Raw genomic sequence first — 12,208 nt, 5'->3', positions numbered from 1 at the left:
GTAACAACAAGAGGAAATATGTCACGAAACGAGTACGTGTCAGTTTTATATGAAGACAAACATGTAAACTGATAAATGCGCTTTCATCAGAGAAGGCGGGTAGTTGTTCTAACGTCAGGAGAAAATCCTCCGACCTCAGAGTTGAGTTGTTATCGGCTGCAGGACTGTTGATGCAGCCCTTAGAGAACATACAGCTGCGCGATGACCTGTGATAACCCCGGGGTGGGGAGAGACTGGATCGGGAAGGATGACTGTTATCATGACTGGTTGAGCGCAGCAAGTGTTGGAGAGTTTCGACAGCATCCGTAGCCTGGTATCCAGACCATCGTAGGTCACCGTGCCGGTAGTATTGCCCGCCGCCAAGGCCCATGTAACAGTGGAGGGTTTATATGGGTCTAGACCTTTTTGGCCGAGCGGTTAGAGCGTCTGGTTATGAAGCTGGTGCTCGGGAGGTCGTGGGTTCGGCCCGGGACCAGTAGGTTTTAACTGCTCCTCCTGTTTCTTACAGTGGTTCCCACACCGGCCCTGGGAGTTCTGGCAAAGAGTGCAGCTCCAGGGATTTCGAATTCGGAAGATTCGAGGACGAATCAGTGGAGGATTTATAGGCGGCCGATGGGTCTAGACCTTTTCGGCCGAGTGGTTAGAGCGTCGGAGTCTGAAGCTGGTGCTTGGGAGGTCGTGGGTTAGAACCCCGGCCAGTGTTTTTTTTTATCTGTTTCTACTACTCGCCTTCTAGATCTGTTTCTTTAATACACCCAGACTAGCGCACGCCGGGAATTCTATTCAAAAAGCCCGGCTGGAAAGATAGTCTGTCAAAAAGAAAGGCATGTTCTCTTTACGACTGCCTGGAAATAGTAAAACAGTCCTATGCAGGCCCGTAACTTGGTCACCATGGTATCAGGCTATAGCGCTACAGCAGCAACCAATATCACACGAAGCATAGTATACATCTAGCATATACATGGCATGCACATATGTTCACGGTAGCAAAAGTTCAAGGTCTGAGAAAAGATGACATGTTCACGAAACTATATATTCACGGTGGCGACAGGTGCAGGAAAAAGAAAGTCCAGGAATTATTTATGAAATGTGATGATAAGTTCACGGTACAGAAGTGACAGTGAAAACAGTGAACATAACAGTACAGTGAAAAAAAAATCAGGAATTGCAGTAGACTACATTATTTTGCAGCCGATGTCCGTGCCTGATCCCTTGCCCCGTGCCATTTGACAGGTTACTATTTCGTTAAGCCGACGTCCCACTCGTCCTTTAGGACAGTCAGGCGCCAGCAAGACGCCGCCATGTTGATGTCTTCGAGTCTTGACCAGGCAACACCGAAGGTTCGCTGTAGCCACAACTTGGGACAAATTAGTGGCAACAGGGCGAAGGTCAATGTCATCCGGTAGACTAACTGTCAGCAGGGGTCGATGGAAAATCGTAAATCTCGACGGTTGAAGACATCCGTCTCCTCCGAGAAAACATCGTCTAAGACGGACCACCTGGGGGTTGTCTTCTAAGATGTCGTGACCTTTGTGACCTTGAGGTTTATAAGGTCATTTTTGTGTACTACCAACATGTATTACCGCGTCTGATGTGTGGGTGAGAGGCTATTAGCAGACGACACTGAATGTACAAAACTTGAAACTTGATTGCGGGGACGTTTTTTTAGTCGCCTAGTCTGCATGCCATTCTTAACTACACTTGTAAATTTAGAAGGTGCGTGTCAAAAACAACTAAATGTTTATTTGGATAAGTAGCAGACAGTCTGCAAGTTTTCGTTGATATTTACCTTCGCCAAGAAGGTGTCCGTCTGTGGACACGATAACTCGAGAAAACTTAGATGGATTATCTTGATATTTGGTAGGTGGGTAGGTCTTGATGAGACCTCAAAATGATGAGATTTTGGACCCCCTAGAGGCTTGTTATGGTACTGCAGCTGAACTTCCGGTTTTGATATCTCATGATCTAGGCATGCTAGGGTGACGAAATTTGGATGGTACGAGGTAGGTAGCTCCTGTGCTGGGGAAGAAGTGGCGTGAGTTTGGGCCCCCTAGCGGCTTGCTCTGGAACTGCAGTGCTATCTGTTTGAAAATTGTGCTTCATTTTCTATACGTCAATGATCCCTGAAAAGTGGTCATACTGACTTGGATGATCTTTCAGATGATATTCTGGTACATTTACTTTTAAGAGGTTCTTCTTTTCTGTCAACAATGTACAATACTCAAATACTACTACATGTACATACATTTTTGGTAGAATCAAATCGTTGTTTTTTTTTTGTAATATGTTGATCAATCCTGTCAGTATTTATATATTTGTTTCACTTATTCATTGATTAATTATTGCATTCAACTTCTATATGAAAACTCGTGCTTTGCTTATTTGTATTACGTATTGTCTGGTGGCGACATGAATATAAGTGTAACTTGAGTGTGTCGCCACCACGTCTTGTCACTGTATGTATCATTAAAAAAATGATCCAATGTCCATATGAAAACCGTCATCTAACATCAAACGTTTCGTTGGTCTACCTCAATAAAACTGATTTTGCCTGATGTTCCAGACAAAACTTTCAGAACCATCCCCTGTTGTCTCCCTCACCGTCCCACGTGTTTTTGACCTTGAGGTGAAACAAGAATTCAGTTAATTTTGTTCCGCCTCCGAGCAGATCTACCTCTGTTTTAAATCACGGAGGACAAGAGCAAGGCTGGGGCGAAACCGACACCTCTGTTTGAAGCTGTCTGTAAGGGTTAGGCCACACCGCCTTAATTTTATGGATGACATCCGCGCGCGCATTGATTTTCACCTATTCTCAAAAAAAATCAAGTCCACCGAGGCTCTGTCCTGGCTCTAGGCCTGGGTAGTCCATGGTAGTTAGCGACAATACGCAGCCGGTGGTTATAACTCTGGAGGATGGCATCCAGGCTACCATAGCTCCGCGACTCATCAAGAACTCAACTCAAGTACATACGTACAGTGCCAAAAAGCCAGCATGTGCGGTCTTGTCATACGTCGCTATGTACTACCGCAGATTCACAATACCAGCTTAAAGTTTGTATTCCTGTGGTTTTGTAGCATTTTTATTTTTGGCCGGAATTTTTTTTTATTCGCCCGCGCGCACTAGTTTGGGGGTCTTCAGCAGGATGACATCCATAAAATTAAGCCGTTATGGCCTAAGGGTTAACGGCACTAATCTAATTCTTATTACGACTGTCGCCTTCAGGAATAAGGAAACGCACTTAGACACACTCCCTCACTCTACTGTATACACAGGGCAGCGAAGGCAGACGACAGCAATTTAATTTTCATTATAGCTGTCGCTTTAGGCGCGGAAGTAAGGCCATGTTGATTTGATTATATGGATGACATCCACGCGCGCATGAATTTTCGGCCGTTTCCACAAAAAAAGTTGTCATCCCTACTGTAAATCGTACAAAACAGTTGCAAAATGAGCAAATATATACTGTGAGTTAAAAAAACATAAACAGTACCAATGCCGTAGAGTGCCAAAATCAAACGAAAAAGACAAAAATATAAAGAATTGAATTTGAAGACTAGATTATTCGCCAAACCATACTCTGTGTCATTTGTTCAACCTTCAAAACCAGATTTCGTAATAAATTTACCAGATTCGTACCAGATTTCGTAATAAAAACAACTTTTTTTGACCAAACTTTTTTTATTCGCACGCTCGCATCCGTTTTGGGGTTCCCAGAGGATGTCATCCATATAATCAAATCAACATGGCCTAATAGAACTCTAAAACACTACTGCGTTTTCACTCCTTCATTAGACACGTGTCGATTGAACATTAAGTATCTGTGAATGGCGTCTGTGTATGTAACATGTGAACGTTAATGACACGTTGGTTTACGTTGTTCACACTAACGTTGACTTGTGACTTGGCCTGTGACCTGTGCTGGAAACACGGCGACATTTGCGGTGATGATGTGTTCACCCTACTGGCACGCAATGTTTGACCAACACGAGATGTGGCCATACTGCAAACTTGTGAAGGAAAGGAAGGAAAGGAAAGGTCTCCCATGCCCGTAAGCAGACCGTAGGGTGGTGCCCATCTCCATTTCTGTAGCCATTGGGCGACACACAGTTGTGCAATGCACTACAGCAGGGGGCTAGTCCGCTGGTAGTGCTGTGTGTTTGACCTTCCCACACTCTTTCTCATATGTGCTGAGTGCTAAGCAGAGAAAGAAGTGTGTACCATTTTTAAAGTCTTTGGTATGACCCGACCGGGGTTTGAACTCACGACCTCCCGGTTACAAAGCGAGCACTCTACCAGTTGAGCTATTGCAATAGGTAGGCATCCTTCCATCTCGAAAGATGATGGTAGCACTCTAGGTCTGGTATTGTAGCTATTGCAGCGCTGTGTTATTACATTGTATATACATCTTTAAAATCATCGCAAACACTAGATGCGAAGCTAGCATGTTGAAGTCTTTGCATCAAATTAAACTGTTTTTAAATCAAAATTTTTCTATGAAGTCAACACTACACCTTATTGACGGAAAACGTCGAAGTGATTAACAAAAAGACTACACGTCTACACTTGAATATAAACAGTCCTATTATATTTCATTTACGTTGTGAGCTTTTGATGAGATGTATAGAAAAGCCCAGTTACCGCACCCCACGTATATAAACAAGGTTGGATATGGCCTAACAGATAGCAGATTTTGTGTGTCTTAAAGCACGAACTAGCTGCAGAAGGGGCATATTTTCTTCCTTATGTAGGGCCACAGCAAGTAAATTTTATGGATGACATCCTCTGCAGACTCCAAATCTAATGCGATAGGACGAAAAAAATACAAGGCGGGCCAAAAAATACAAGATTCCAACATTTTCAAATTTTGACATCATAAACCTTAACCTTGTTGAACAAGAAATGATACCTACATATTGTGCTTGGACCTAAGTTTACTGCCAACTACTACAACATCCATTTGTCCATGAAAAATAAAAGTTTTCAATATTGTAGAAATGGTTTTGCTACAGTGGAAACATCACATATACAAGGAATGATATTCATCACCATCAAAGTTAAAGACAAAACAAAAAAAATCAGTGCCTTGTCTTTTCTCCTCTCTTCACATTCATCTGCCATCCACGTTCCGGCATGGCAACATTTTCGGCATGTTGACTACTGTCAGAGGGCAGCAAAATGTCTTGTTTTTTTTTTTCAAAATCAGGCGAAAATCAATGCGCGCGCTGATGTCATCCATAAAAATTACTTGCTGTGGCCTAAAGCACAAACTAGAGACAGAATGGGGCATATTTTGTTCCTTATGTCATCCAGTACTAGAACCGTTTGTCACCACAGATGTACACAATTATCTATAGTCGGTCTGTCAAACGCACGAGATGTTCAAATTAACGATAAAAGATTCTCCCAATGACAGTAAAGATGAACATATGTAGAGGTGTCAGGTCGACAACATGATCTTATCATGTATTCGGTTCGAATAGGTGTCAGTGATTTTCTTATGAATTACCTGCGAAAATGTCTGGAGTTTATCTTCTTAGAAGAAGACCCTCATCGTGTGGTCTGGAAGGATCACTTACGAAGTGATCTCAATATATCAGTCATCAAGTCGCAAACGTCATGAACGTTAACCAGCTCCAGTCTTAGAGTCTACAGGCTGGTGTGGTCGTTTTACTCGGTAATTGCACGTCTACCATGCTATCTAGCATATTTACAGTGTAACACACAGTATGGGCTGGTGTGGTCGTTTTACTCGGTAATTGCACGTCTACCATGCCATCTGGCATATTTACAGTGTAACACACAGTATAGGCTGGTGTGGTCGTTTTACTCGGTAATTGCACGTCTTCCATGCTATCTGGCATATTTACAGTGTAACACAGTATAGGCTGGTGTGGTCGTTTTACTCGGTAATTGCACGTCTACCATGCTATCTGGCATTTTTACAGTGTAACACACAGTATAGGCTGGTGTGGTCGTTTTACTCGGTAATTGCACGTCTACCATGTTATCTGGTATATTTACAGTGTAACACACACTGTAAGTGGGTTCACGATAACAGTTTGAAAGCTCAAAAGCGGTCATTGAAAAAGTTAATTGGATTTTTCTAGAGGCGCTTCAGTAAGAAGTGGATACCGGTTCGGATGAGACATTTACACCGCCCGATATTGGGTCTGTTTCTGACAATGTTGCACCACACGCACGTGAACCGTAACCAAGGGGTGACTAGGCTTTAATAACACGGGTAACTTGGGACGGGGTCAAGGTGACTTCGTGGCTTTCTTTAAGACGTTCTGGGAGTGAAAGTAAGACCTCATCCCACAGGACCTTCTACAGTAGTGCAGCCTTAGGGAAGATCCGTTTGATAAGGAAGTGGGAGGAAGTGGAAGAGTGAAAAGGACAGGTGGTTTTTCTGGACCACTTAGAGCGAAACTGACAAGGTATGTGGATTGGAATCTGTATATATCGTGTTTTCTTGGATTGATGAATTGGACAACAGAAACGCACGAGCGCGCAGACGACAGGCAGGAGTGTAGGTTACATGTGACCACATGGTTGCTTATTGTACATGGGGGAAATTAAACTTTCAATTTTCTCTTGAATATGATATCAAAGAAGTTTATTGCAAATTCGTGCCCGGAGGCTAATTGCAAATTACAAACATAAAAGGACAATGTAACAGAGTATAAAATAACTAAAATCTACATGATGAAAGGTAGTTGTCTAGTGCTATAGCTATGTCTAAGACTATATCTAAGTTGTTTGACTTCTCCTTTTTAGACCATGGAAGACGTAATGTCCCACCTTTTCCAAAATTCGTGGGTTTTGGGAAGTTAAAAGAAGAATGTTTTTTTCTTTGTCTGTAAGTTTAGTAAAGTTGGAATAAATTGTAGAAGTTTGAATAGTTAACTCATTTCGAGCGTTGCTATGAAAGGAACAGTTTGAGATAAAGTGTATGTCGTCTTCCACAGCCTTTGCACTACAATATTGATATTATATGATATCATAGTATATATTAGTACAATTTGTTCGTTTTTCATTTGAATTTTGTGTTACATCCTAGTAAATTCCTTCATTGGATTTCATATCGTGCTGCTTTTTCGCTACATTTCGTCCTGAGCAAATAAGCCAAAGATATACCTTGAAATTTTGGCTTAGTGTAAAGATCGGATATTGAAACGGCCGGAGGATGGTCTGGCAATGATAGTATACCGAGAAAATAGCTGAACCTTCCCCGGTGTATTCCCGCCTATCAAGCCGTCACGATCCGCTATCTTTCACGAGTCCCCGGTTAACCATCGCAGATTTAAACCTGCCGATAGCAAGATCTCGCCGCTTATGTAGCGTCTATACAGGAAACCGGGGAAAAAACAGGCCGTCTCCCGCCACCTACATCAGCAAATGCACGGACCCTGACAACAGGGCGGTTTTCAAACACTCAGAATAGATTCTGCATCGTCTGCTTTCTTGACAATGTGCTCCACATCGTCTGATTCTTATCTACGGGAAAGCTGAATCTGACTCAGAAAGTTGTTTTTGGTGACACTGTGACAAAGGCAGTTTTAAACACTTGTAATAGAATCAACAGCGCCCGATTTTCCTCACAATAGGTTCGTGTCGTCTGATTCTTATCTACATGAAAACCTTGAGAAAATCTGACTCAGAAAGTTATTTTTGGTGACACTGATACGAAGGCAGTTTTACACACTTGTAATAGAATCGACATCGCCTGATTTTCCTCACAATAGGTTCGTGTCGTCTGATTCTTATCTACATGGAAACCTTTAAAAAATCTGACTCAGAAAGTTGTTTTTTGTGACACTGTGATACGAAGGCAGTTTTAAACACTTGTAATAGACTCCACATCGTCTGATTTTCCTCACAATAGCTTCGTGTCGTCTGATTCTTATCCATATATGTAGTACATGAAAACCTTGAGAAAATCTGACGCAGAAAGTTGTTTTTGGTGACACTGTGATACGAGGGCAGTTTTAAACACTTGTAATAGACTCCACATCGTCTGATTTTCCTCACAATAGCTTCGTGTCGTCTGATTCTTATCCATATATGTAGTACATGAAAACCTTGAGAGAATCTGACTCAGAAAGTTGTTTTTGGTGACACTGTGATACGAAGGCAGTTTTAAACACTTGTAATAGACTCGACATCGCCTGATTTTCCTCACAATAGGTTCGTGCACGTGTCGTCTGATTCTTATCTACAGGAAAACCTTGAGAATCTGACTCAGAAAGTTGTTCTTGGTGACACTGTGATACGAAGGCAGTTTTAGACACTTGTAATACACTCGACATCGCCTGATTTTCCTCACAATAGGTTCGTGTCGTCTGATTTTTATCTACATGGAAACCATATGACAGAAGTCTAACTCAGAGAGTAGAAGTTTTAGTTATACGGTACCAAAAATAGCCCTTCAAATTCAGGACAATGTGGCACTAAGCAGTCACAACATGTAATATGTGGTTCCTATCAGTGTAAAGCTCAGAGGGGGGAGGGGGCAGTAGATGGGTATTTTTGCGTGAGCTGTCAAATATTATTGTAGTATTATATTATGTAGTTTTACTTAAATGGGTTTGAAAGGAATGAATTCTATCTAGAGGTCATGATCAAATGCAACAACTGTTACGTATTGAGAAGTGCACGTTTAAGTAGCCTACATGTACTTTTAACGCCTGAATCTAGCTACAACAGATACCAATGCAAAAATTGTGACAGAGACGTACTGGGTTTGTACGATATCTTCATACACCAACGATTACATGTGTAATGGTACTGTATACACATGTGTATATTTGTCTTGACAATCTCAGTTGAACGGTCAATTTGATATTTGGACAAAGGTCAATACAGTAACTTTTATTCTTACGCTAGAATGAAATAAATCGCAAAATATCATAATTCATATGTTAAAGGATAACAAAAAAGCAAGAAAACCTGATCATGACACACTTTTCTAAACACAGGACACCACCAGTAACGAGGCAACCACTAGTGCTTTAGGCCATGTTGATTTGATTATATGGATGACATCCGCGCGCACATGAATTTTCGGCCGTTTCAAAAAAATGTTTTCAACCATACTGTAAATCGTACAATAAAGGTTGCAAAAAATAATAAATATATACCGTAAGTTGAAAAAAAAAACATTGGAAAACGATACCAATGTCGTAGATTGCCAAACGAAAAAGACGAAAATGAAATGAATTTGAAGACTAGATTATTCGCCAAACCACACTCTGTGTCATTTGTTCAACTTCAAAACCACGTAGATTTCATAATGAAAGCAACTTTATTTTGGCCAAACATTTTTTTATTCGCACGCTCGCATCAGTTTTGGGGTTCCCAGAGGATGTCATCCATATAATCAAATCAACACGGCCTTAGTTTAGCCCTACACTTTATGCTACAGCCACAAACTGTCTAACATTTCACATCTAGGTTATGTTTGTATAAAGGATTGTGTCTCCCCCGCAGTCCCCAGGGTTTTTGTACCCACCACAACGTTGTGATTCTTACGGTTTGAAACCCGAAGGGAGAACAATAAACAGACGTGAACTTTTTGGTCAGCAGGGGATTTAGAATTTGTGGACGAACTTGAGCCAACTGTAAATTCTGGCGCTGAACAAACGGGGCTTGATTTTCCTCAGATGTCGTCAGACAATCGCACAAGAGTTGGGTTAAGAAAACAGCATAACTAGGGAAGCGCATGGAAAATCCATACTGTACTGATATTGCCCTTGCTATAATGGCTACATTACACATCGTATACCTACATCATGATACATAGTAACGTGAAACTTACAGTTTGTGTATCTGTACATTCGTTCGAAAGGGATAGTCCATTTTGATACAAAGTGAGAAAATGAGTTCATCGGTGTTCTCCGATTTTAGTGCATGGAATAGCCCTAAGTAAAAAAAAACCTACGTGCCAGGCATTTTCTTCACGGAGCGCCTCCGTGGCTTAGGTGTAGCCACGAACTCCAGTTCGTCAACTGATGAGCCTGAAGCGTCGGTCGGGATGGGCTCCCAGGCCTCGTTCGGTTTTCCCGCCTTTTCGGGTTCCTCAGTCGGTGTCGTCTGCACCAATGCCACCATCTCGTGCAACTTTTGGCGCGCTGACAGCGGCATGGTGGCCAACACTCTCGTCAGAGCCCACAGGAATTCCCCCACGTCCCCCTCTGCCGCGAATAGTCGCTTCCGTATCTCATCCACCGACTGGCGGTACATCTTGTTCTTCAAGGATTGTTCCTGGACCCGAAACTGGATTCTCCAGTTCAAATCCCGCAAATACGTCAATTCCCTGGTCATAGATTCCAGTCGGGAAGTCACGAGCTTCAGATTTTCGTCTTGCTGAAAGACGGCGCCACGCAGTTGTTTGTTTTCTTCGATAAGGGAGAGAAGTCTCACCTCCCAGGTTCTCTGCTGGCCCAGCCTCTCCCGGTACCGCTCCTCCAGCCGCCAGATGTGCGCGGACACGTTCTGCAGGCGCTCCGTCTGGAAGTTCAGCTGCTTGCGGTTGGCGAGGTGATGCTCCTGCAGGAATTCCATTTCCCGTTTCAGGAACGGGACGTCCTCCGTGCCTCCGGCGGGGCACTGCACGGAGTTGGACCGCGGGGAGTCCGCGGCGACGTACGGCGGGATGAAGGTGCAGATGCACCGCTTGTCCTCAAAAACGTCCCGCTGTTCGGATCTCGTCGGAGACCGTCGGGCGTAGCAGACCGAGGAGCCCGGTCAGACCCGTGGCGAAAAGGAGGGACGTACGAAACACCTGCATGGTGGCTTTCTACTTCTGTCTGTCTCAGTGTCGATACGAAAATTAAATCTTCAAGTCCGGACTCCAGCCGACGTCACTGGTGGGGTAACCTTCACAAAGAAATTACAATTCTAATGAGATTGAGTCTTACATGTCCGGACACGTCGTTACTATGGATACCAAACGTGCTAACACTCACAACTGACAGTCTTGTAGAAGTTCGGAATGTATTCCAATAGTCCTGACTGTCCCGGCGACAATAACAGTCTTTCACCACACAACTTAACTTACAAAACAGCTTAAGTTGGAAAAGCAGCTCCAGATTTGAGTCGAACTTCTAAATTCCTCCGACACGCGAAGCCACAGTTAAATCTGGGTTGGGTACTATTCCTTGCAGCCGTTTTCACTCCTCATTCGTTACCTCCCGTCCTGATAAGATTGTATCGTCTCTCAGTGCCTTCCAGTTGTGAAAGACTTCCTATTAAACTGAAATCATACCCACACGGCCCATGATGTCCCCGCTGTGATACAATTGGTGATTCAGGGTTCTTACACTCGTTAACGGGGTCTACAGGTTACCCAAATAAAGACCAGTGTCCGTGCTAAAGACTTGAGCACTCCCACGGGACGACAGGGATTTACTAATAACGTTTAAAGGCTGTGAAGTTTCGTGCACAAAATCAGATAAAACTCAAAACGTCAAAAGATACACCGCGCGAAAGTTGGAGAATGCCTCTTGGCGCCAAAAACTTGATACGAAATGTATACAAAACGGAAACTTCACTGAGTGTTGAACTTGAAAAAGGAGTCACAAACCTTGGAGTTGAAGTTTATCAACTTTATGTCAACCGAGAGTCCGAAGTGTCTACAGGCTGTCTTTCCGTTCAAGGTGGCCGTGAAACGTAAAACCACACGCGAGGAGGAAACTTGTGTCTCAGAGATAAGCTGAACGACGAAGGAAGTCCAAATCAGACGACATAAACACAGTCAGCACCTCGTTCCAGGACAGCCAGAGAAAAATCAATCCCGTACCCAGCACGGCGGGGTGTTGACGTTGAAACGCTCGGAGTTGATTGATGGAAACTCGTGAACCGAGGACTTAAACTTAGAATCCTGTCCTATGCACGTCCAGGCGAGAGTGAAAAGTTTTTGTGCCAGCCCCGGCAGTGCGCTGAGGCTAAATGGTCAGGACAGACATTCGGTCGCACGCGTTTACCCCGCCTCCACACTCTTCAGATCAATTGACTCCTGTGTAAGTCATACAAACAGTCGGTAGACTGTGTCTCTGGTGCCGGGATAGTCGCGTCTTTGTCCCTGGCCGTCGGTTGAACGTAACACGACTCGGAGAAGTGCGCGTTGAAGACTCAACAAAAATGTCTCGAAGTGACCACACGGACGGTATCAGGCACGCCCGCACACCTCCCCTGGCCCGTCCCCAA

General features: G+C 43.5%; 1 pseudogene; it reads right to left on the bottom strand.

The window, feature by feature from the left end:
- Window positions 1–9,337: 9,337 nt before the first annotated feature.
- On the bottom strand, window positions 9,338–11,583 carry LOC109487898 (annotated as a pseudogene).
- Between the last annotated feature and the right edge of the window lie 625 nt (window positions 11,584–12,208).

Source organism: Branchiostoma belcheri, unplaced genomic scaffold (genome assembly GCF_001625305.1).
Source record: "Branchiostoma belcheri isolate BF01 breed outbred unplaced genomic scaffold, Haploidv18h27 scaffold9, whole genome shotgun sequence".
Taxonomy (NCBI): Eukaryota; Metazoa; Chordata; class Leptocardii; order Amphioxiformes; family Branchiostomatidae; genus Branchiostoma; species Branchiostoma belcheri.
Note: the sequence above shows the minus strand (reverse complement) of the source record. Positions and strands in the feature narration are given on the sequence as shown.